Below are 26,897 nucleotides of genomic sequence, written 5' to 3'. Positions count from 1 at the left end.
CAGTAGAAAGTATGAACTCCCAGAAATCCAGACTGAACACTGGTGCTTGTGAGGATGACAAACCAGAGTCACGGTGGCGAGACAGGGCCTGAATCTAACCCTGGAAGTTCCACCTGGGTCGTAACCGGGTGTGGGAGCGCTCCTAATTCTGAGGCCGCCTTTGGGGGCAAACGTTCAATCACTCAGTCACTCCCCTTCGTATCTGTCTGCTCAGCAACCATTTCCTCTTTTTCGTGTGTGTCCATGCCGGGAAATATCCTTGGGAGCCACCACTCCTCACTTTTAACCACGATGTAACTCTGAATCTGACTCCATCCATCATCCTCTACTCCACCTGTGGGCCTAGCGCCTTGCCTGGCTGGCCAATCAGATCAGTCCAAGCTGCCCTGGCCATAGTGATTGGTTCAGGGATGGGCACATGACCCAGGCCAGACCAATCAGAGCCAATGAAACTTAACAGGTGTGTGGATTACTTGGAAAGAGACCCTCTCGCTTGAAAAGTAGAGTGTTTAAGCCTGGAGTTGCCATATGCAAGGGGAATCCACCCCAGGAAGAGAGCCCACAGAAGAACGTTTTTGAGAGGACCTCCGCGGATACAGCCCTCCCCCCACTGGCCTTGGGTGACTAAAGCTTTGGAGAGAAACACCTTGATCACCCAGGTTATGTTCATTCTGGGCGTGGAACCGGAATCTGTCTGCAGCTTTGTTCCAGAAGCTACCATATTGGACAGTCCATTTGATCATGCAAACGTAGTGACAGATTTTACCCAGTTTCTCGGAGTAGCCCTGAACAATCCGGAGCAGTTACTTCACCCCAAGATGTTATGTGATCTGTGTACAAAAACGGAAGACTGTTATTGCTGTGGGCAGAGGGATCACAGGCTGGGAGATGCAACACCCAGAGCCCTCTTCAGGGAGGGACTTGCTGCCCTCCCTGTTGCTGACCTCCCTGTGCTGTTGGTGGACAGCCTGCCCCTAGCAAACCCCCAGGGATGCTTCAGCTGCAGTTAGAACTGAGTTCAGGGCCATGGGTGCTCAGTGGACCCACACCGCATCTCTCCTTCGCCCTCTGCTTCCTTCCCCTTTCCCTTCCTTTCCCTCCCTCCCATGGGAGTGGATCCTGAAGATGCTCTTTAATAAACACTCCTCATGCTAAATTTCTCTGAGGTGGCTGCCCAAAGACCCTGCTTGCTTTGTTTCCTCCCCAGTCTCTGATTAAGGCTGTGAGTGGAGCTCAGGCCCATTTGCTCAATGCAGATGGTGCCAGTGAGGGATGAGAGCTCCAGCCCAGCCTTAATACACATTTTCTTATTTAGCGAATGTTCCCTCTCCAGGGAGCCAGCAGGGACATTAGGGCTTTCATTACAACATTTACAAGATGAAGGGCCCCAGCCAGGAGCCAGCGTCTGAAAGGGAAGGAATGGGCCTGGAGCAGAAAGAGCAGGGTCAGAACTGGGGCATAGTGGGAGTGAAGTGGCCTGGAAAAAGCAGAAGGTGTCAGGGCAGAGTCAGTGGGTCTGACTTCATCTCTGGAGAGGGAAGGAGGAAGGAACTGCTGAGCAACTGTTTGGGGGAGGCACAGGGCAAGGGAACACCCCATACAGCATCTCTTCAGTTTTTGTCTTCTCAGCTACACAAGGAAGCCCGTATAGCCATCTTCCTTTTGGTGATGAAAAGCTGAAGCTCAGAGAGGTTAAGTAATTTGTCCAAGGCCACACAGTCTGCTTGGAATAACACCTGCTTTCTGGTTCCAGGCGCTGAAAGTCAAGCCTCTGCCATCTTGGTCCCCAAACTTCCTCCAGCCACCAAGCACTTAAGCATAGGAGGCCACTCTGAAGCCTCTGCTGTCTTCATCTCACAGGAAAGATTTACACTTTGACCTGGGAACTGAACCACTTTCTTTCAACGTTTGCCAAGAAGCCCTGTGCCTTACAAAGGCATCTGCCTCAGTGGCACTCTATGTGCAAACTCCACTCCCGCAGCTGGGCTCGTGGAGGGGGAGGGGCAGAATGAGGGGTTGGGGCAACCAGCCCCACCTCCAGGTCTCCCGCGGCAGGCAGAGTTACTGTCCTCATTTTACCAGTGTGAAGTCGGGCACTGTGTGGCTGAACTGAGCCATGACCCGGCTTGTGTGACACCAGAGTCTACTCTGATCCCTGCCTCGAGTGGCCTTGGAGGCTTCAGTCCTCAGCATGGAGGAGACAGGCCAGGCGTGCTCGTTTGATGAATGACTGAATGAATGCTTGGGTGATGCTGCTGATCAAGAGCTCATGGAGCAGGGAACAGAGCCCTTTGCACATGTGTATCCACAGCTGGCCTCATGCAGGAGGTGTTCAATAATAACAGTGGGATGACTCGCAGGTGGACGGATGACCTTCCTGGGATCTCTGCCCAAGCAGGTGCCTGGATTTTCCTACTGCTTCTTTACCAGTGACAAGGGGGTCTGGCCTGGCTATCTTCCCCTGTGAACTTGCAAAGACCAGATGACTGTGAGGCCCAGGTGTCCCTGGTTGGAGAGCTGCTGGGTCCCCAGGTCAAGTGTCTGGAACTGGGTGCAGTAGAGCTTGGCTCTCAGGATCCCCTCCTCCAGTGGGACCGGAAGGGGACATCAGCCACTGCCTCCCTGAACATGGGCAGGAACCACAGAGCTGGGATGGGGCAGCAGCCCTCTTGCTGTAGCTTTGGAAGAATCCACCCCTGGAAACACGGGCCCATCGATTGTCACCCACCTGTGGCTTGCTTCCTTGCACTTCTGCATGGCTCTAAGTATGTGCCTGGGCTGACTTGCTGGTCCCAGAAGAGGCGAGAGACATAGAACAGAGCCAAGATTCAGCTAGCTATAGGTGGCCTTGGGCACAAGGATGACAATGGCAGAACCACCTAGTTGAACCCAGATTAGGTCAGAGCCAACATTCAGCCATCAACTCATGAGAAACACTAAATTTTTAGGTTATCGTGGTGATTGCAGCAATGAAATTAAAAGACATTTACTCCTTGGAAGGAAAGTTATGACCAACCTAGACAGCATATTAAAAAGCAGAGACATTACTTTGCCAACAAAGATCCATCTAGTCAAGGCTATGGTTTTTCCAGTGGTCATGTATGGATGTGAGAGTTGGACTATAAAGAAAGCTGAGCACTGAAGAATTGGTGCTTTTGAACTGTGCTGTTGGAGAAGACTCTTGAGAGTCCCTTGGACTGCAAGGAAATCCAACCAGTCCATCCTAAAGGAGATCAGTCCTGGGTGTTCATTGGAAGGGCTGATGTTGAAGCTGAAACTCCAATACTTTGCCGCCTCATGCGAAGAGCTGACTCATTTGAAAAGACCCTGATGCTGGGAAAGATTGAGGGCAGGAGGAGAAGGGGACGCCAGAGGATGAGATGGCTGGATGGCATCACCGACTCGATGGACATGAGTTTGAGTGAACTCCGGGAGTTAGTGATGGACAGGGAGGCCTGGCGTGCTGCAGTTCAAGGGGTCACAAAGAGTCAGACATGACTGAGTGACTGAACTGAACTGAACTGAAGCCTTTGAATTCTGGGATGGTTTATTGTATAGCTATGGCTAGCTGATTCAGGTGACCTCGGGCAAGTTACTTAATCAATCTGTGCCTCACTTGCCCATTTGTAAAGTGGGGGAGCTGATAGTATTTGTTCCATGGAATTTTTCTGAGGATCAGATGAGTTAACATCTGGAAAACACTTAGAAAGATGCCTGGCTCATAGCAAGTGCTATATACATATCTGTCTAGTAAAATACACATCTTGGCGTTTATTTCAATAATGTCTGTCTCCTCCATGTGACTGAAAGTTCCATGAGGTTAGGGTCCACACCTGTTCACTCATAGTATACCAATGACTATATACTGCTTGGCCCATAAGAGGCATTTAGTAAATACCTGTTGAATTGATAATAGTTTTTCCTCATCCCTAACACACATATGAGTTGTAAGATAGAATACTGAACTTCCTTTAAAAAAAAAAAAATCTACCATTTAATGAACACTTACTAAGTGCCAGGCACCACAGTATACAACTCGTGTACCTGTCAGTCTGTTAGGGCTGCCCAATCAAAGCAGCACAGACTGAATGTTCAAAAAGCTGACATTTATTTTCTTGTAATTCTGGAGGCTGAAATTCTGTGATTAGGCAGCAGCATAATCAAGTTCTATTACAGGCTCTTTTCTTGGTTTGCAGAGAGCCTCCTTCTCACTATGTGCTCGTGATTGGGGAGGGAGGAAGAGAGAAAATGAAAAGGTGATGTGTCTGGTATTTCATCTAATAAGGGCACTAATCCCATCACGAGGATGCCACCTTCATGACCTCATCTTAACCTAATTACCTCCCAAAGGTCTCATCTCCAAATGCCATCATATTAAAGGTTAAGGTTTCCAAAAAAATGAATTTGTGGTGGGGTGGGGGGTGCATGACACAAAGTGATCCAGAGCAATGTCTGAAATGATAGACTGACTGTCTTCACGGGAGAGATGAAGAAACTGAGGCTTGGTTGTCTTCACCAACTGAGGTTGGTTAAGTCATTTGCCCACATTCACACAGCTAAGAAGTAGCAGATTTGACCCCACGTCTGAGACTTGAATTCCCTTGTTCTTCCTGTACCCTGCACACCTTAGTGTTGGTAAGTGGCACATCTCAGCTAAGATGATGAAGGATAATGGAAAGAGTTGCAGTATAAGAAGGGGTCAAGTCTCTGAAATTGCAGTCTTGGCCTGAAACAGGAAGCCAGCCCTTGGAAGGGAATCTTTAATTAGATGAGCTCAGCTTCCTCTCTCAGGAGTGTCTGGCTGGTGCTCTCACTGCCAGAGGAAGCCCCGTGTCAGCTTGTCCTCCCAAGGTGCAGTGGCCTCTCCCCCCGCCCTCCTCCCCATCGCCAGCACGCCTTTTCCAAAGGTGGTTTATTGGAGTTTGTTCCCCCAGGGCCACTTCCTGAGCAGAACACAGAGGCAGCAGTGAGATGCTTATGTGGTAGTTTTCTTCCTTGGGCAAGCATTAGAAGGGGTGGGCAGCCCGTCTGAGTAAGCAAGTCTGGATAGCCTGGGACTTCAGGGGCCAGGATGCTTGGAGCTGCTAAGTCAGGCTGTCCCTGCCTCTGCCTTGCTGAACCCTCTGTGGGACCAAAATTGGAAATGGCCTCCTTGTTGCCTCCCTGCCTCCTTCAGCAGCCCTCCCCTCCCCTTTGGTGGCATCACACTGCATCCTGGGGCCCTGGAAAGGAGGAGGGGCTGGAGGCCATGGATCATGGCACCAAGAGCCAGGGATCTAAGAATCTTGTGTCAGCTGCAGCCTACTAGCTGTGCAGCCTATGGACAGTTACTCAATGTCTCTGAACCTTGATTTTCCCATGTGGAAAATTAAGAACTGTAAGTGCTCTGGGAGCTAGAATTTAGTATCCAAAATAATAATGAAATATCTTTTTTTTAAAAAAGTCACCACTTTCTACATCCTAGGTTTAGAGCATAGTACTTTATATCTAAAGTCTCATGTAGACATTACAAAAACTCCATGAGGAATTGTAGGATTGATTCACTTTTTTTTTTTAACAAATGAGGAAACAATCTCAGGGAAGTTAAAGTTGCTTTCTGTGACAGCTGGTTAAACTTTAGGGCCTCCACTCAGCACTCATTTCCATCTCCATCGTTTCTAACAGAACTACAGTTTTACCCAGGTAACCCTCTGGCCCCATGTGCTTCGGGGGAAGGTGGCCACATCCCTGGATCCAGGACTCAGTCCCATTATCCCTAAGCTAAGCAGCACGTGGTATTCAAGGGCAATGCCATTGGTTCCCAATGGGCTTGCTGCTTGTGTGAGGTTCTCCTGAGCTGATGCTCTTGCCTGGATGCTGATGCTGATGGCCCCAGTTTCTGCTGCCAGCCATCTGGCCAGCATGAGGGACACCCCCTTAGGGTGGAGCCAGCATTCGGCAGAGAGATTAAAGAGACTGGGTCTCCAGTGCCATGGCTGGGCTGTTAAACCAACCACTGCCGAGGCCTGTCCTCCCTCTAGACATCCTGTTTTGTCACATAATCAATTTTCTTTATTTTTTTTTCCAATCTAGTTGGACATCATTCAATTCATCCTGATGGAAACCATAAATAAAATGGCAGATATGATATAAATTTAGGTCAATCCAACTCTGAACATATGCTTTTTCTAATCAGTCCCTGAATGATAAAGCTTTCTTGTCTCTTTCATTAAATTATGGAACAAGCATTTATTGAGTGACTGTAAAGTAGGTAAACTTTTTACAAGCAGGAGATTATTTCATTTCACCATAACCTGGGAAGGCAGATTGAACTGATACTACTTTTTTCCCCCCAAAAGAGCAAAGATTCAGAGAGGTTAAGAGACAGAGGTAGCTAGTAAATGGCCAAAAGTGACTTCAGACTCAGATATCTCTGAATCCGGAGCCTGTGCTTTCCCCCAGAATTGCACACCCCTTCCCAAAACCCTGTAACCTCCAAGCTTTACCTGTCCCAGGTAAGATCATCAGCAAGCCACATACTCAGACTAGTTCCCATCCTGGGTTTTTTTTTTTTTTTTAATTAAAATATAGTTGGTTTACAATGTTGTGTTAGTTCCAGGTATACAGCAAAGTGATTCAGTTACACATATATATTTATCTATTCTATTTTTTCTCCCTCATAGAGAAAACAAACTTAAGGTTACCAAAGGGAAAAGGACTGGGGGTGGAGGGGTGGGGATAAATTAGGAGCTTGAGATGAACAGATACACAATACTGAATATAAAATGGATAATTCATCCTCGTTTTTTAAATTTATTTTTATTCTTGGCTGTGCTGGGTCTTTGGTGCCTCACAGGCTTTTCTCTAGTTGCGGCAAGTGGGGGCTGCTCTCTAGTCGCGGTGCGCAGGCTTCTCTTTGCAGTGGCTTCTCTTGTGGAGCACGGGCTCCAGGGCCTGCGGGCCTCAGTAGCTGTGGCTCCCGGGCTCTAGAGCGCAGGCTCAGTAGTTGTGGTGCCACATACAGGCTTAGTTATTCTGCGGCACATGGGATCATCCTGGATCAGGGATCGAACCTGTGTCTCCTTCATTGGCAGGCGGATTCTTTACCACTGAGCCCCAGGGGAAGCCCCCATCCTAGTTTGTTTTTTTTTTTTTTTTAATTGTTGTCATCTCTTTCCATCCCTTGTATTCTTCTTTTTAAGGGTTTATTGAACTTGTTGCAATATTGCTTCTGTTTTATGTTTTTATTTTTGGTTGAGAGGCATGTGAGATCTTAGCTCCCTAACCAGGGATCGAACCCATACCCCCTGCATTGAAAGGCAAAGTCTTAACCACTGAGTTAAGGCTCCCCTTAACCTAGGGGAGTCCCATAACCCATCCTAGTTTTAACTTTCCCTGTATACACTCTAGAAAATTGCCCATAATTCACTGGGACTTATCACCAGGCTCTTGTCTTTAATTCTCAGGTCAGGGGGAAATAAGAAGGGCCAGGACCATGTCTCCCATTGCCTCAGAAAAGGACAAGGTTCTGCCAGGAATTCCCCCTTTAGTGGAAGTGCTGGGCGGGGGGCCCTTTGCCTAATCCCTCACCCTTGATTTACTTCTTTTCCAGAGGAATTATATTCAGCAACACGAATGTATTGAGCAGCTCCTATGTGCCATGCCCAGTTCTTAGTGCCAAGGGTGGACCAGTGAAGAACATAAAGTCCCAGCTTTAGGGATGATGGTTGGAGCCCAGCATTAGTTGGGTTTGTATTTAGGGGCTGCTTCTCACACATCAGCCCTTGTGTTTTCCCTTCTCTCATCATGCCATCCTCCAGCAGGGCATTTCAGAGGATAATGGAGTCTGGGAAATGTTTATATATTTTTTGAGATACTTAAAAAAATTAAATTATATGACATAGTCACCAAACTTATGCTGTATCTGAAATACATACATTTAGCATACCAATACCTTGAAAGCCAAAGATACAATGCTATCTGATTGTCCTATTTATCAAAAAAGTATGTGTATTTATTCACTGTCTGTATTCATTGTGTCAATTTAAAGTTGGATGGGTCATTTATGAAATTTTTGCACCTGGTTTTATGTCCCTGGGTATATTCCAGTGTCTCCTAGTTTATAGTCTATGGGAACCCAAATAGACTTTGTATGCTACAGTTGTGTGAAAATTGTATAAATCTTAATTATGTTCAAATGGTTCATGGTGCTTTTCAGGTCTACTATGTATGGATGTGAGAGTTGGACTGTGAAGAAAGCTGAGCACCGAAGAATTGATGCTTTTGAACTGTGGTGTTGGAGAAGACTCTTGAGAGTCCCTTGGACTGCAAGGAGATCCAACCAGTCCCTCCTAAAGGAGATCAGTCCTGGGTGTTCTTTGGAAGGAATGATGCTAAAGCTGAAACTCCAATACTTTGGCCACATCATGTGAAGAGTTGACTCATTGGAAAAGACTCTGATGCTGGAAGGGATTGGGTGCAGGAGGAGAAGGGGACGACAGAGGATGAGATGGCTGGATGGCATCACTGACTCGATGGACGTGAGTCTGAGTGAACTCCGGGAGTTGGTGATGGACAGGGAGGCCTGGCGTGCTTCGATTCATGGGGTCGCAAAGAGTCTGACACGACTGAGCGACTGAACTGGAAGGAACTGATATCCTCCTACTTTTCTGTATATTCATTCTATTTCTGAGAATTTGATATTGAAGCTCCAACTAAAAATCTTAATTTATCTACTTAAAAAAGAATTGTAATATATAGTGGAACTATATGTAACTTTGTTCTGCATTTTCCAAGTCACCTGTAAATGTGTTATCATACCTTCACAATTTAGAAAATATAAAAGAAAGAGAAAAAAAACAAACACATTAAAAAAAATAAAGTTGTATTGGTCATTAAAAGGATATGGTACAGCTACATGAATAGAAAGCCGATGAATGTAAAAAAAGAGGTCAAAAGACATACAAGGATTTAGGATACAATAAAGGTTGCATTTTAAGTCAGTGGTGTAAAATGAACTTTTCAATAAACAGTGTAAGTTTTCCAAAAGATCATTTGGGGGAAAAACTACATTCCTAACAAAGTAAAAATTTCTAAGATTTACATTTTAAAAAATAATATCATAAACACACTAGAATAATATATTGGAACTTTCAAAATAATGTCAGAGAGGAGAAAAATCTAAGTATGACACAAAATGTAGAAGTTTATACAAGAATAACGATTGCAGCACTCTTCTTTTTGTAGTGGCACAATACTAGAAATAACCCTTCAGTTTCTCTCAGTAGAAGCCTGCCTTGGAACTGAAGTTTGCCCCAGATGGACCCTTAGGTTCTTCCTCCTTGAATGGGGGATGGAGGGAGGGGGCTAACTTTGGCCTGTTTGTCTCACAGGGTTGTTGGATCTGGGGAAAGACTGTCCCAGCCAAATGGTTGAGCATGGGCTATGGGGGGATGACCAGGGGAATGGTGAGGGAATGACCTGCTGCTGCTGCTGCTGTCTCTTCAGTCGTGTCCGACTCTGTGCGACCCCATAGACGGCAGCCCACCAGGCTCCCCCATCCCTGGGCCTCCAGGCAAGAATACTGGAGTGGGTTGCCATTTCCTTCTCCAATGCATGAAAGTGAAAAGTGAAAGTGAAGTCGCTCAGTCATGTCCAACTCTTACCGACCCCGTGGACTGCAGCCTACCAGGCTCCTCCATCCATGGGATTTTCCAGGCAAGAGTACTGGAGTAGGGTGCCATTGCCTTCTCCGAGGGGAATGACCTAGGGGCCCCCAAGTAGGTCCCCAAAGAGAAGCCTGTTCTAAAAAACTTCCCTTCAAAAGGCCAGAGTGACAGAAGTGTCAGAAATGTCAAGTGCAGAAGTGTCAGTGCAGACCCCTGGCCATGGAAGGTGCTGGAGGTTGCTTCTCATAACGGAGCCCCTGGGGCACCAGAATATTTGTGCTCTGAACCAGCCCTCCCCTCGAAGGTAAAAGGAGCTCTCAGCTAAGCCAGCACCATCAACTTTCCAGAGGCCATCTCCTGATACGGCAGTTTGCAAGCTGCAACTTCATTGGCACAGCAGCACCCACTAATGAAAAAGGAGATCGGAGGAAGAAGAAAAATCCTCTTAAAAGCCATCCATTCTGCAGCCAATTTAATATTCTTTTCCGGTGCCCGAATTGCAGACAGATGCAACAAAGTAGGAAGACTGCCACTTCCAGGAGCTGGACCGGGGCACTCAGCCTGCCCAGCGGGCACCCTCCCGGAGGTGGGTCATCTCAGCGCTTTTTCCAATCACAGTGAGTGCAAACATCGTGCTGGGTGCTTTGGGGTTCACAGAACACTTTGATGTATCTGATGTTTCATTCCCTGCCTACAAGCAGCCCTACAGAGGCGCTTGGCTGTGAGGGCCATCTGGACCTGTTGAATCTGGCTGACAGGACCCACATGTTTTCCTTCATCTCGAGGTGTTGGGGGAACCTCTCCAGAAGGTTCGAGGCTGGGCTGACCCTTCTAATGAGAAGGAGCTATGGTTTCTGATGGCCTCTGCACACCTGCTTGCCAGAGACCAGCCACAGCAGCAACATCTCCATTCACAGAGGAGCCAACAGCATTAGAAAGTGACCGACGTGAGGTGGCTGTGAACCCAGATCTCCGGGCCCCCTGGAGATGTAGTGGCCCCAAGGCTCTGAACTGCCCCACTATAGTCAGCGGAGAATCTTCAAGAGGGCCACAGGGCTGCAGTTTGCACGGATTTTGCTGGGGCGATGCTCAGAAGGAGCGGGCACTACCTCGGATGCGGTCCTTCCGAGTGGGCGTGGCTTTCCTCAGCTTGAGTCATCATCACAGTGGGCGTGTCTGTCTTGGGTTTATCAGTTAGTTCAGTCGCTCAGTCCTGTCTGACTCTTGGCGACCCCATGAATTGCAGCTGCGATTCATGGGGGTCGCAAAGACTTAGACACGATTGAGCGACTAATCTGATCTAATCTGATCTGAGGCCTCCCTGTCCATCACCAACTCCCGGAGTTTACTCAGACTCATGTCCATCGAGTCGGTGATGCCATCCAGCCATCTCATCCTCTGGCGTCCCCTTCTCCTCCTGCCTTCAATCCCTCCCAGCATCAGGGTCTTTTCCAATGAGTCAACTCTTCGCCTGAGGTGGCCAAAGTATTGGAGTTTCAGCTTCAACATCAGTCCTTCCAGTGAACACCCAGGACTGATCTCCTTTAGGATGGACTGGTTGGATCTCCTTGCAGTCCAAGGGACTCTCAAGAGTCTTCTCCAATGCCACAGTTCAAAAGCATCAATTCTTCAGCACTCAGCTTTCTTCACAGTCCAACTCTCACATCCATACATGACCACTGGAAAAACCATAGCCTTGACTAGATGGACCTTTGTTGGCAAAGTAATGTCTCTGCTTTTGAATATGCTATCTAGGTTGGTTATAACTTTCCTTCCAAGCAATAAGCGTCTTTTAATTTCATGGCTGCAATAACCATCTGCAGTGATTTTGGAGCCCCCCAAAATAAAGTCTGACACTGTTTCCACTGTTTCCCCATCTATTTGCCATGAAGTGATGGGACCAGATGCCATGATCTTAGTTTTCTGAATGTTGAGCTGTAGGCCAATTTTTTCACTCTCCTCTTTCACTTTCATCAAGAGGCTCTTTAGTTCCTCTTCACTTTCTGCCATAGGGGTGGTGTCATCTGCATATCTGACGTTATTGATATTTCTCCCGGCAATCTTGACTCCAGCTTATGCTTCTTCTAGCCCAGCGTTTCTCATGATGTACTCTGCATAGAAGTTAAATAAGCAGGGTGACAATATACAGCCTTGACATACTCCTTTTCCTATTTGGAACCAGTCTGTTGTTCCATGTCCAGTGCTAACTGTTGCTTCCTGACCTGCATACAGGTTTCTCAAGAGGCAGGTCAGGTGGTCTGGTATTCCCATCTCTTTCAGAATTTTCCACAGTTTATTGTGATCCACACAGTCAAAGGCTTTGGCATAGTCAATAAAGCAGAAATAGATTTTTTCTGGAAGTCTCTTGCTTTTTCGATGATCTTGCGAATGTTGGCAATTTGATCTCTGGTTCCTCTGCCTTTTCTAAAACCAGCTTGAACATCTGGAAATTCACGGTTGACGTATTGCTGAAGCCTGGCTTGGGGAATTTTGAACATTACTTTACTAGAGTGTGAGATGAGTGCAACTGTGCAGTAGTTTGAGTATTCTTTGGCATTGCCTTTCTTTGGGATTGGAAAGAAAACTGACCTTTTCCAGTCCTGTGGCCACTGCTGAGTTTTCCAAATTTGCTGGCGTATTGAGTGCAACACTTTCACAGCATCATCTTTCAGGATTTGAAATAGCTCAGCTGGGATTCCATCACCTCCAGTAGCTTTGTTCATAGCCATGCTTTCTAAGGCCCACTTGACTTCACATTCCAGGATGTCTGGCTCTAGGTGAGTGATCACACAATCATGATTATCTGGGTCATGAAGATCTTTCTTGTACAGTTCTTCTGTGTATTCTTGCCACCTCTTCTTAATATCTTCTGCTTGTGTTAGGTCCATACCATTTCTGTCCTTTATTGAGCCCATCTTTGCATGAAATTTTCCCTTGGGATCTCTAATTTTCTTGAACAGATCTCTAGTCTTTCCCATTCTGTTGTTTTCCTCTATTTCTTTGCATTGATCACTGAGGAAGGCTTTCTTATCTCTCCTTGCTATTCTTTGGAACTCTGCATTCAGATGCTTATATCTTTCCTTTTCTTCTTTGCTTTTCACTTCTCTTCTTCTCACAGCTATTTGTAAGGCCTCCTCAAACAGCCATTTTGCTTTTTTGCATTTCTTTTTCTTGGGGATGGTCTTGATCCCTGCCTCCTGTACAATGTCACAAACCTCCATCCATAGGTCATAAGGCTCTCTCTCAGATCTTAAATCTCTCAGTCCCTTAAATCTATTTCTCACTTCCACTGTATAATCATGAGGGATTTGATTTAGGTCATCCCTGAATGGTCTAGTGGTTTTCCTACTTTCTTCAATTTAAGTCTGAATTTGGCAATAAGGAGTTCATGATCTGAGCCACAGTCAGCTCCTGGTCTTGTTTTTGCTGACTGTATAGAGCTTCTCCATCTTTGGCTGCAAAGAATATAATCAATCTGGTGATGTCCATGTGTAGAGTCTTCTCTTGTGTTGTTGGAAGAGGGTGTTTGCTATGACCAGTGCGTTCTCTTGGCAAAACTCTATTAGCCTTTGCCCTGCTTCATTCTGTACTGCAAGGCCAAATTTGCCTATTACTCCGGTATTTCTTGACTTCCTACTTTTGCATTCCAGTCCCCTATAATGAAAAGGACATCCTTTTTGGGTGTTAGTTCTAAAAGGTCTTGTAGGTCTTCATAGAACCGTTCAACTTCAGCTTCTTCAGCGTTGCTGGTTGGGGCATAGGCTTGGAGTACCGTGATATTGAATGGTTTGCCTTGGAAACCAACAGAGATCATTCTGTCATTTTTGAGATTGCATCTCAAAGTAGTGCATTTCGGACTCTTGTTGACCATGATGGCTACTCCATTTCTTATAAGGGATTCTTGCCCACAGTAGTAGGTATAGTTGTCATCTGAGTTAAATTCACCCATCCCAGTCCATTTTAGTTCGCTGATTCCTAGAATGTCGATGTTCACTCTTGCCATCTCCTGTTTGACCACTTCCAATTTGCCTTGATTCATGGACCTAACATTCCAGGTTCCTATGCAATATTGCTCTTTACAGCACCGGACCTTGCTTCTATCACCAGTCACATCCACAACTGGGTATTGTTTTTGCTTTGGCTCCATCCCTTCATTCTTTCTGGAGTTATTTCTCCACTGATCTCCAGTAGCATATTGGGCACCTACCGACCTGGGGAATTCCTGTTTCACTATCCTATCTTTTCAGTATTCTTTCCTTGAGAACCCCATGAACAGTGTTGGGTTTATAGCACACATAATTTAGAACCTAAAAGGGTAGAGATGCTCTTCAGGTTACCCCTAGTGGCAACAAGCATTATCAGAGGGGAGGAGCCATCCATGGATCCCCCAGGGCTCACCAGAACGTGGCCCAGCTATTTGCCCCATTCCTTGTTACTGATGATTGGTGGTTTTCAGTCCCATGTAACGTGCTATGGGACAAGGAAAGCATCTGAGTCAGTGCTAATGAGATGGATGAGCATAGAGCCTATTATACAGAGTGAGGTAACTCAGAAAGAGAAAAGCAAATATCATATATTAATGCACATATTTGGAATCTGGAAGGACGGTACTGATGAACCTATCTGCAGGGCAGCAGTGGAGACACAGACATAGAGAACAGACCTATGGACACAGGGGTGGGGGTGGGGAGGAAGGAGGAGGTAGGAAGGAGAGAGTGGGACTAATGGAGAGAGTAGTATGGAAGCATATACAGCAACATATGTAAAATAGACAGCCAATGGGAATTCACTGTACCACTCGGAGAACTCAAGCCGGGGCTCTGTGACAACAGAGAGGAGTGGGATGGAAGGGGTGGGAGGATGGTGGGAGGCTTAAGAGGGAGAGCCCATATGTATACCTGTGTATACCTATGCCATACAGCAACATACATCCATGTTGATGTATGGCAGAAACCAACACTATATTGTTCAGTTCAGTTCAGTCGCTCAGATGTGTCTGACTCTTTGAGACCCCACGGACTACAGCACGCCAGGCTTCCCTGTCCATCACCGACTCCCGGAGCTTACTCAAACTCATGTCCATAGAGTTGGTAATGCCATCCAACCACCTCATCCTCTGTCATCCCCTTCTCCTCCTTCCTTCAATCTTTCCCAGCATCAGGGTCTTTCCCAATGAGTCAGTTCTTCTAATCAGGTGGCCAAAGTATCAGAGCTTCAGCTTCAGCATCAGTCCTTCCAATGAATATTCAGTGTTGATTTCCTTTAGGAGGGACTGGTTTGATCTCCTTGCAGTCCAAGGGACTCTGAAGAGTCTTCTCCAATACCACAGTTCAAAAACATCAATTCTTCAGTGCTCAGCTTTCTTTATAGTCCAACTCTCACATCCATACATGACTACTGGAAAAACCATAGCCTTGACTAAGACGGACCTTCATTGGCAGTAATTACACAATACTGTAATTATTCTTCAATTAAAAATAAATAAATTCAGAAAAAAAAGAACAAAGGAACCAAAAAAACACACCAACTATACAGAGCTATGGAAACACCTCAAACCCATATCCCTGCTTACAAGGCCCTTACTGCCTCATGCCTGGGTACAGTTATAAATTGGGCGTGTGTGTCTCCTGCACTCTACAGCTTGTACTCATGCTGGCTGTGTGCTCCTAGGCAGGTTGTTCAGCACTGTGGATTGGACTGTGTCCCCCCCCCCACCAAAAGATACGCTCCAGCGCCTCAGATTGTGACCTCATTTAAAAATAGGGTCATTGCAGATAAATTAGCAAAGATGAGGTCATGGTGGGTAAGCCCTAATCCCATATGACTGGTGTCCTTAAAAGACGGGGAGAAGGGTCACAGGGGAATTCCATATGAAGAGACCGTGGCACAGGAGAGATGCACGTGGTGAAGGTAAAGGCAGAGACCGCAACAGTGTGACTACAACCCAGGAGTGCCAGGGTTTCCTGGTGACCCCCCGAAGCCATGGGGAGTAGACTCTCCAAGCCCTTCAGGAGGAGCCGGTCTTGCCAACACCATGATCTTGGACTTCTAGCCTCCAGAGCTGGGGGAGACTGCATTTCTGTTGTTTTCAGGCACCCGGTTTGTGCCAATTTGTTATGGCTGCAGTAGGAGATGAATGCACTTGGCCATGCTGCCAGGCTGCTAACACGTAGCTTGAGTCGTGTCTTTCTCTCTTGCTCCGACCTCTTCAGGGGCTCCCCATGGCCTTCAAGATCAACAGCAGCTGCTTGGCATGATTCACAAAGCCTTCACAACCCCGTCCTGCCTGCCTACCTCTCCGACCTCCTCCCCCAGTCTTCATTGCTGCTGGCCTTCCAGCCTTCCAGTCACAGTGCCCTGCCACCCCTGCCTTCACCGGGAAACTCCTATTCATTCTTCAAAACCCAGACCAAACGTTCTGTCCTCAAGAAAGGCTTCCAGGATCTCTCCAGATGGAGAGAATTATTATTAGTTGCTCGATGTTTAGTTTTAGAGAGCACCCTGGAAACCCTCTATGACAGCAGGTACCTTGAGAATATAAGCTCCATGAGGGTGGGCACTTTTGTTTCACTCATTGTTGTCTCCTCGGAGTTTAGATAATAGGCACTCACTAAACATTTGCTGAATAAGTGTATGAATCAACTCAGGAATGAATGAGTGATGCAGTCTGCTATAATTAGTCACTGGAGAGTTTCCTCATGGACTGCTTGTCTTGTGGCTCAGCTGGGAAAGAATCTGCCTGCAGTGAGGGAGACCTGGGTTCAATCCCTGGGGTGGGAAGATCCCCTGGAGAAGGGAAAGGTGACCCACTTCAATATTCTGGCCTGGAGAATTCCAGGGACTGTATAATCCATGGGATCGCAAAGAGTCTGACATGACTGAGCAACTTTCACTTTTACTTTCGAGTTCCCTGGCATGGGGAATATATCTTTTTTTTGTTCCACGAGTCTGCAGATAACAGAGAGAAACAGCTTTCTTTTCAGCATCTGTGATGGGAACAGGGGAGGTCTGAGGGACACAGGGCTAATGGTGATAAAGCAGAGTCAGGTGTATGCACGGAAATAACAAAAAGGTATTTTTGCCCCTTCATGTCAGTTGACTCCAACTGCTTTAAAGAGAACACAGAAAAATAAAGAAGCTTTTACACAAGCCATTCTGCAGGCACGGTGTGTCCCCAGGTACGAGAAACAATAGATAGTGTCATCGGGAATGTAGGACAGAGAGCAGAGGATCACCTCGCCCTACCTCTGGGTTACAGGTGACAAAACAGACCCGGGGAAGAGGTGTGCCCAGGGTCTCCTGATCAGGGAGCCATGGAACCATCACGCTATCATCTGTCTGCTGTCTTTATTGGGAATGTTAACTGCTTCATAGTTGATCCCTGCACATAGAAAGTGGAACGCCAGGATGAGAGGGGCCCTCAGAGACGGCTCAGCCCTAATATGCTGTCGTCAAGATGAAAACCAGAGCTCACCAACCAGAGGGGCAGGGAGAGGGATGAGATAATAAACAAAGAGATGCACAGGAGGTAGAGTGTGCCGAGAGCCATGCGGGGAATTTAAATGGCCACTTTACATTGGAAGCTGGGAAGGCGTCTACACACAGGTGACATTGCAGCTGAATGATAAGAAGGAGCCAGCCAGCTGACAAGCTGCGAGAAGAACATTCAGGGCAGAAAAGACAGTGAGTGCAAAGATTGTGGAGGCAAATCAGGGTGGTGTCGACCCTGAAAAAGAAAAGAAGGCAAAGTGGGAACACCAACCAGGGATGCTTGTACAGCACCCTGCCTTAGCTCAGCTTCCCTAGAGATGGAGCCCGAGATGGAGATCCTTGTATGAGTAATTTAAAGGGGGAATATTCTCAGGAGAAACCTGAAAGAGAGTGAGGAGTGTGGGATGTGGAAGGAAGAGAAGCTGGGCAAAGAGCGGGTTTGGGGACAGTCTAGCCTCAACTGGATCCAAGAGGGAGCTCTGCTGCTTAAGCTGCACCCCAGAGGCTATCCTGCAGAGATGGGTGCTGGGTGGTTACACACCACATCAGTCAGTCTCATTGACCCCAGGTCACTCCTGGGGAGTTTTAGCCATAGATTCCAGGCATTTCTAGATAAAGCAGCTCCCAGAAACCAGGGCCATCCACAGAAAGGACCCAAATCTGCACTGTTAGCAGTCAATAGCTCCAACAGCTGGGAATGGTTGGGAATGGGCATAGCAGCCCCTCAAAGAAATCTGGAGGGTCACCAACTCTACACAGTGCATCAATTTCACACCTTAAAGAGTTCAGGGTACTTGGACACTCATTGTCCCATTTGGTGTTTACAGTCACCCATGTGTAAGTCCCTGCTATGTTGTGAATTACCAAACTGGATGCTTAGGGAAGTCAGGGCACTTGCCAAGCTCGCTCTGCTAGGAAGTTGAAAATTCCTGGGCCTGGAAGCCAGGTTTTTCAATTACTCAAGGGCTCTGCCCACTCCTTCTGACTGCCTCTGATCCGTAGGTAAATGCCAAGCCGGGTGAGGCAGACAACAAGTGCTGTTTGTTTCACGTCTTGCTGCACAGCGTAAACAATCCATAGCAGCGATGTTAACATGCTCCCTACAGAGGATTGATTCCGCAAAGCCAGCGACCTTGTGACATCTCCTTCAAGCATCTGATTGGACCCTGGTCTGCATCCCTGGTGAGTTCAGGGGACTAGAAGTGTTCACCACGTTTTCTGTCTGAATGGCTGCAAGTCAGCTCAGCAGAGACCCGATGAAACTCGGGGTCTTAGATGTTTGGTCTAACTACTCCTAAAGCTTGAGGTTAAAACCACAAGGCTGATGCTGTGCCATTCTGGACTCTCATTTGCTTATGTTGGGACTTCTCCCGAGACACAGATTGTACCCACATCTGTGCAGCCCTCACATGCCTGATGAGCAGTGGATGCTCATGAGTGAGATATGAGTCCCAAGCTTCTTTCAGATTAGTCATTTATAATAGAAATGTTCCTAAAAGCTGTTAAGCAGAACTATCTGTTTGAAATGATTTAGGGATTGATATTCTGAGTGCCATCTGAATCAAGTATTTCTTTCAGAAAGTAGAGGCTGCTTGCCCTTAAACTAAATAACTCTTGATTTCTGCCTGTTATGGTTGAATTTGTCCTCCCCTGCCCCAATTCATATGAAGTCCCAACCCCTCCCTCACTTTAGAATGTGACCTTATTTGGAAATACTTCCCTGGTGGCTCAGGTGGTAAAGCATCTGCCTACAATGTGGGAGACCTGGGTTCGATCCCTGGATCGGGACGATCCCCTGGAGAAGGAAATGGCAACCCATTCCAGTACTCTTGCCTGGAAAATCCCACGGACGGTGGAGCATGGTAGGCTACAGTCCATGGGGTCGCAAAGAGTTGGACATGACTGAGCAACTTCATTGTCTTTTCTTTCTTTATTTGGAAAAGGGCATCATTGCAGTTGAAGTTAGATAAGATGAGGTCAGGCTGAAGTAGGGAGGGCCTGTAATCCAATATGTGGTGTCCTTATAAAAAAGGGGAAATCTGGAGACAGACATATACAAAGGGAGAACGCCATGTGGAGATAAAGGCAGAGATCAGGATGATGCTTCTATAGCCAAAGATTGGTAATAATCCACCAGAAGCTAGACAAGAGGCAAGGGACAGATCCTTTCCTCACAGCCCTCTGAAGGAAACACCCCTGCTAGTACCTTGATCTTAAACTTCTGGCCTCCAGAACTGAGACAATACATTTCTGTTGTTTAAAATGCTCAGTTGATTGTGCTTTGTTTTGACAATCCTAGTGAACGAATGCATTGCTACTCTCTAGTATTATGTCTAGGATTTAGTTTTTAATCTCTTTTTCAATGCCTTTTCTTAGTAATTTTATGCCTGAATATAATAGCTTTTTTTTTTTTTTTTTACTAATCCATATGTAATTCAACTTGTAATCAGCTAGAAGCTGAAAAACTAATGAAGCTAGTTAGACATGTGGGTTAAAGGGGAACCAATGAGATTCTGAGTAGGGTTTAATGCTGGAGTTTTGTAACAACTGTTTTGTTTACATGTGGACTTTTCCCTCTGACTTTCAGATTTTTGTATAAGAAAGCCAAGGGCCCCTGATTCATGGTCTTTAGATTAAATAGGTCTTTATGGTTGTTAGTATGGGAGAAGAGGGGAATTAGCATGTCAGGGCTTTGTTTGTTCAGTTGCTAAGTCATGTCTGACTCTTTGCAACCCCATGGATTGCAGCACGCCAGGCTTTCCTGTCTTTCACTATCTCCTGGAATCTGCTCAAACTCATGTCCATTGAGTCGGTGATGTCATCCTTAGATGGGACATTTTTTTGTATACTATCTCAATATATTGAGATCAACATCCACTATTAAATCAATATAAACAAGTGATAAGTTTATCTGCACTTTATGCTTAAGGAAGGACAATGCAATGGAGTGAAGAAACTTGCCCCAAATTGTACAGACAATGAGTAGTGTAGCCAGGATTTGAACTCAAATCTTTATGACTTTGAAGCTTGATTCCTTCCCACCAGAACACATGACTTCCAGTAATTAAACCCGCTAGCCCCACATGTGGGTGTCTCCTCATGATCATACTTACCACGGTTCTTTGTATGGACAGAACTGGGATGTGACAATGGAAAAAAGTCATCAGCCCAAGAGCTGCTGCTTCTCCATAATGGGAAAGAGTCATTCACCTTGAACCAAACGACTAAAAAAATATCCTTTTCATCAGATGTCAGCCTGTTTGGCTCTGTGTGCCATTGCCTCCTTCCTTGGTTGGTGCTATTTTGCTATGAACCAGAAAGCCACATCAAACCACTTTCCTATCACTGTGTGTTAAGTAAGAGTCAATAAGTCTTTAATAAAGAACTTTGCCTTTCTGAGTTTATACCATTTTGAGACTTTGATGGATAATATGCTGACCAACCTAGAGAGCATATTAAAAAGCAGAGATATTACTTTGTCAACAAAAGTTTATCTAGTCAAGGCTATGGTTTTTCCAGTGGTCATGTATGGATTTGAGGGTTGGACTATAAAGAAAGCTGAGCACCGAAGAATTGATGCTTTTGAACTGCGGTGTTGGAGAAGACTCTTGAGAGTCCCTTGGACTGCAAGGAGATCCAACCAGTCCATCCTAAAGGAGATCAGTCCTGAGTGTTCATTGGAAGGACTAATGTCGAAGCTGAAACTCCAATACTTTGGCCACCTGATGCAAAGAGCTGACTCATGTGAAAAGACCCTGAATCTGGGAAAGAATGAAGGCAGGAGGAGAAGGGGATGACAGAGGATGAGATAGTTGGATGGCATCACCGACTCAATGGACATAGGTTTGGGTGGACTCCGGGAGTTGGTGATGGACAGGGAGGCCTGGTGTGCTGAGATTCATGGGGTCACAAAGAGTTGAACAGGACTGAGCGACTGACCTGAAACTGAAAGTGATGCACCCCCATCCCCAATTTACATAAAATCATAACCACAAAAATGTCTAATATGGCTTTAAGTATTCTCTACTTTCAATAGCCAATCACTCTTCGTGGCACTGGATTAAAAACCCCGGCTTTAAAGGGGACCAAAAAAAAATAAAAATAAAAGTCCCTTGAATGGTTTTTAAAAATACTGGTGGTCTTATCCGAAGGCTGGTCCATTAAAATACGAGTTTTGGGTTGCGATCTGATCAAGAAAAGAGGCTATTGAATAGGATGGAAGAGAAGGGGCAGAGAATACAGAGGAAGAAGAGGGCGGGGGTGGAAAGAGCCCTGCCACAGAGTGACTGACAAGTGCTGGGAAGAAACGACCCAGAGGGTGAGACACGTGTCCTGACAGCTGGGACTAACTTGGAGTCAGAAGCCCGGCTCCTGTCACAGTGACTTAGATTCAATTTGCCGTTGAAGAAATCCTCCCTCTCCAGTCACTTGGGGATGCTTGCCAGCCCAAAACACAGCTCGGAGGCTGTGTTGTCTGCCTGGCCAGCCACCAGGGACACTCAGAAAGGACTCATGTTTTGTCTTTCTGGAGAAAAACCCCACTAACTTGACAATGAGAAGAGCTGCTGCTTACTAGCTGTGTCATTGGGCAAATCTCTACACTTCTCTCAGTCTCCCTTTGCTCTTCTGAAAAATAGGAGTCATTGCCCCTACCTGGCCTACCCCATGGGACTGTGATGAGGTATGGAGGTGCATGGACTTTACAGGTAGAAGACACCAGGTTGACATAAACAAGGTCCTTGGTCCTTGGGGGATGGCTCAGGGGCCCCCGTAAACCTGGTGTCTGGAATCATGGCCCGAGCACCCACAGTGAGACCCATTCTTCTCTAAGGACAGGAAGCAACTAGGCTTGCAGGCCGGGAATAATCTTCCACTTTGTTCTGAGTCACTCCCCCAAAGCAATTGATTCCGTCTCTCCACCTCCAGCTGCCCCAGAGTTGAGAGATGGCTTCTGTCTTCTCCCACCAGCTGTCTGTCCTGCCTTCCATAGGCTTGCTTCCACTTGGCACCAGCAAGAGCTTGCCAAATGTTTGTGGCGCTGATGGGCCTCCCAGAGACTGCGTGGATATGACGCTGTCTTTAGTGCCTGTTGTATCCAACCTCTAGACTGCATTTCTAGGGAGAAGTAGGGCTATGTTTCTCATCAGGCAAAGCTATCACCTTCACCCTCTTTTGTGAGTGCTTACTACATGCTAGGTGCTCTCTGGGGAAGCTAAAAGAAGGTGGAATAGTCTCTTTCATTCAGGGGTAGAGAAGGAACCATTGATTGTTGAGTGACTCACATGGACTGCACACTGTATATACATTTTTCTAATCCCTGAAGCAATCAAGTGAGGTCACATAATCCCCATTTACAGACAAGGGACATGAGGCACAGAGAACATAGGTAATTTGCTCAAGATGTGCAGCTGCTAAGAAAGGGAACCAGCTTTGGTCTCCCTGGATCCAAACTCCATGTGCTTTTCTCTGTATTGAGTTAGCTCACAGTCTGGAGGGGAGGGGAAGGAACAGAGGTTTGTCACAACATCAATAATAATAGCTCACAATTTTTGTGAGTATGTTTTTTACTAGTTTTGTTGTTGTTCAGTTGCTAAGCTGTGTCAGACTCTTTGCGACCCCATGGACTGCAAGAAGCCAGGCTCATTTGTCCTCCACTATCTCCGAGAGTTTGCTCAAAATCATGTCCATTGAGTCAGTGATGCCATCCAACCATCTCATCCTCTGCTGCCCTCTTCTCCTTTTGCCTTCAGTCTTTCCCAGAATCGGTATCCTTTCCAACGAGTCAGCTCTTGGCATCAAGCAGCCAAAGTATTGGAGCTTAGTATCAGTCCTTCCAATGAATATTCAGGGTTGATTTCCTTTAGGATTGACTGGTTTCATCTCCTTGGAATCCAGGGGACTCTCAAGAGTCTTCTCTAGCACTGCAGTTCAAGAGCATCAGTTCTTCAGTGCTCAGCCTTTTTTCTGGTCCAACTCTCACACCCGTACAAGACTACTGGAAAAGCCATAGCTTTGACTATATAGACCTTTGCTGGCAAGGTGAGGTCTCTGCTCTTTAATATGCTCCTAGGTTTGTCATAGCTTTCCTTCCAAGGAGTAAGTGTCTTTAATTTCATGGCTTCAGTTACCATCCGCAGTGATTTTGCAGCCCAAGAAAATAAAATATGTCACTGTTTCCACTTTTTTATCCTTGTATTTGCCATGAAGTGATGGGACCAGATTCCATAATCTTGGTTTTTTTTAATGTTGAGTTTCAAGCCAGCTCTTTCATTCTCTTCTTTCACCCTCATCAAGAGGCTCTTTAGTTCCTCTTCACTTCTGCCATTAGAGTGGTATCATCTGCATATCTGAGGTTGTTGATATTTCTCCTGGCTATCTTGATTCCAGCTCTCGTTTCCATGCCAAAGAATGTTCAAGCTACTGTACAACTGCGCTCATTTCCCATGCTAGCAAGGTAATGCTCAAAATCCTTTAAGCGAGGCTTCAGCAGAATGTGAACTGAAAACTTCAAGACATACAAGCTGGGTTTGTACAGAGGAACCAGAGATCAAATTGCCAACATCCGTTGGGTCATAGAAAAAGCAAGAGAATTCCAGAAAAACATATACTTCTGCTTCACTGATTACACTAAAGCCTTTGACTGTGTGGATCACAACAAACTATGGAAAATTCTTAAAGAGATGGGAACACCAGACCACCTTACCTGTCTCTTGAGAAACCTGTATGCAAAGTTTCCCAGTTCACACAAAGAAAAAGTGATAAATCCAGGGGACAAATACTGACAGAACTGTGCTCTGCTACACTTTCCTCATCAACTGTAAGGTGCTTGGACAACACAGAGACGTCCAAGGCAAGATTCTCGCAGTGATGGTGAATTTCTTGTGTCAATTTAACTGGGATACATGAGTGAGTCCCCAGTATTTGGTCAGATATTATCTTAGGTGTGTGTGAGAGAGAGGATGTTTCTGGATGAGATTAGCATTTGAATCAGCAGTCTGAGCAAAGCAGATTCGCCTCCCCAGTGTGGATGGGTCTCATCTAATCAGTCGAAGGCATGAACAGAAGAAAAATGCTGAGTAAGAAGGAACTCCCACTCTGAGCTGGGACATGAGCTTTTTCCCAATTTTGAATTCAAACTAAAACATCAGCTCTTACTGGGACTTAGGCCTGCTGGCCTTCAGAGTGGGACTATACACCATCAGCCTTCCTGGGTCTCCAGCTGGCCACTGCAGACCTTGTGATTTGTCTGCCTCCATAATCAAACAAGCCAGTTCCTTATAATAAATCTATCTATCTGTCTATCTATCTGTCTACCATCTATTTATCTCCTACTGGTTCTGTTTCTCTGGAGAGCTCAGATTAATACACACTTTCTCTCTAATATCACAGACAACAGCCTCCAGGCTTCACTGCGTATTCCTGACTCATCCCCAGCTCACCACTGTAAAGGCAAATCCCAGGCCTGACTGGTGGGGAAAACTGAGGATCTTGCCACAATCTCTGACTTCAGGTCTCCCGGCTTTTCTGACTTTGGCCATCCACGTGACATTTATTGTCTTCCCTGAAAGTTTGCTGTTTTTGAACTCAATTTGGCAGCAAGGCAAGAGAAGGAGAAAAATGCAGCTCCCTGGTTTGAAGACTGGATGATGAAAAGAGGAAGTAGAACACCCCAGGTGAAGGCAGGGAGCTGCTGAGTGAGGGTCAGGGTGGAGTTTCCCTGTCTGAAAAGTCCAGCTGGTGTCATTAAAAGCAATGAAATCATGCCATTTGCACCAACATGGATGGACCTCGAGATTGTCATACCGAGTGAAGTAAGTCAGGCAGAGAAGGAGAAATATCATATGGCATCCCTTACATGTGGAATAGAAAAAGAAATGATACAAGTGAACTTACTTATAAAACAGAAAGAAACTCACAGACTTAAAGAACCAATTTATGGCTGCTGGGGTTGGAGGAAGAATGGGGGAAGGAACAGTCAGGGAGTTTGGGATGGACTTGTACACACTGGATTATTTAAAATGGATAACCAATAAGGACCTCCTGTATAGCACACGGAACTCTGCTCAATGTTATGTGGCAGCCTGGATGGGAAGGGAGTTTGGGGGAGAATGGCTACATGAATATGTATGGCTGAGTTCCTTCACTGTCCACCTGAAACAATCACACATTGTTAATCGGCTGTGCTGCTGCTGCTAAGTCACTTCAGTTGTGTCCGACTCTGTGTGACCCCATAGACAGCAGCCCACCAGGCTCCCCTGTCCCTGGGATTCTCCAGGCAAGAATACTGGAGTGGGTTGCCATTTGTACTCCAATACAAAATTAAAAGTTTAAAAAAAATTACCGTGTCTAAAATGTATACTACCAAGTATAAAATAAACAACCTACAAGGGCACATTGTACATTATAGGGAATAGCCAGTATTTTATAACAACTTTAAATGGAGTATAACCTATAAAATTTTGAATCACTATATTGTACACCTGAAAATAATAATTATAAATCAACTATACCTCAATAAAAAATAGTGCTAAATGTCATCAGAATTTTTTAAAAGCCCAGCTCTGTCAACTGGTGTTAGTTATGATGGGGGAAAGGCCATTCTCGCATCCTTCCACTGGGGAAGAGCTGGGCTGGAAGGAGATGCTCCCTGGGTCCGAGGGCAGCCAGGGAAGGCTGACTTTCCACTGCAAATGGTGACCCCTGGTCTGAAGGGGTCAGTGACAGCAAGCGTGAGCTCCCACCGCAGAAGGCTAGGGTGGGGGCGGGGGTGATAGTGTCAGAGTGAAAAACGGCCCTTGCTGCAGCTGAGCGTACAGGGCTCTCCAAGGATAAGCCAGTCCTTGGCTGTGTTTGGAACAAGACAGGGACAAGGCCACCTTGCAAAGCCCAGGTTGTCAGTAGAGGGAAGGCTCCCTCCACAGAAGGCCAGACCCCCTCTCAGCCCTGGCCCCCTCTGCGTTCCTCTCCTGCAGAAAGCTAGGAGAGGCTAGCAGCTGGGTTGGCCAGCCAAGGGAGAAAGGGCCAGCTGTTGAGAAGGGCTGGAGCTCCGTGGAGGGAATGTGGCTGCCTCCTGAGAAGGCCTCAACTTGGGCTGTCCAGGCCTGTTTCAGACCCCTGTTTTCTTTGAATTTCAAGGAATCCCAGAGACAAATACATCCCAAGCCCCCACCCACAAGATGGAGAAACTGAGCCTGACCTTGACACCAGACCAGGTGAGGAGCCCTTCTCTGAATTTAAATCCACCATGGCCTTTATCATGCTAAATGGACCACCTGCTTACCACATCCTTCAGAGATTCCATTGTCTCCGACCCTCTCTGAATTGCCAGGCACTAGCAAACAGCCTGGAGCAGAGACAGCATTTCACAGGCTATGTGTTGAGGGATTTAATGCAAGTCTGCAGGCTGAGGAGTGGGGCATCCTGAGCTTGTACAAGTGAGGAAGGCCAAACTAGCCACTTTGTAGCCATTATTGATGCTACAGAGTGACAGAATAAATAAATTCCTGGCTTAGTCTGGGCCTCCCAAGTTATGATAGTGGTAAAGAAACTGCCTGCCAATTCAGGAGACACAAGAGATGCGGGTTTGATCCCTAGATCAGAAAGATCTCCTGGAGAAGGAAATGGCAACTCACTCCAGTATTCTTGCTTGGAGAAGCCCATGGACTGAGGAGCCTGGCGGGCTACACTCCCTGGTCACCAAGAGTCAGACGTGACCGAACGACAGAGCACACAATTAGCCTAGTGTGTTCTGCTGTCTTT

At 46.3% G+C, this 26,897-nt stretch overlaps 1 long non-coding RNA gene across 1 annotated transcript; it reads left to right on the top strand.

Moving 5' to 3' along the window:
* The first annotated feature begins 4,414 nt into the window (after positions 1-4,414).
* Positions 4,415-8,861, top strand: LOC129634441 (uncharacterized). Its single transcript, XR_008705639.1, has 3 exons — positions 4,415-4,635; positions 7,592-7,727; positions 8,198-8,861. It is a non-coding gene; the product is annotated as an uncharacterized LOC129634441 (long non-coding RNA).
* Positions 8,862-26,897: the final 18,036 nt, after the last annotated feature.

The sequence above is a fragment of the Bubalus kerabau genome, chromosome 19 (genome assembly GCF_029407905.1).
Source record: "Bubalus kerabau isolate K-KA32 ecotype Philippines breed swamp buffalo chromosome 19, PCC_UOA_SB_1v2, whole genome shotgun sequence".
In the NCBI taxonomy this organism is placed as follows: domain Eukaryota; kingdom Metazoa; phylum Chordata; class Mammalia; order Artiodactyla; family Bovidae; genus Bubalus; species Bubalus kerabau.
This window is presented reverse-complemented; position numbering and strand designations above follow the sequence as displayed.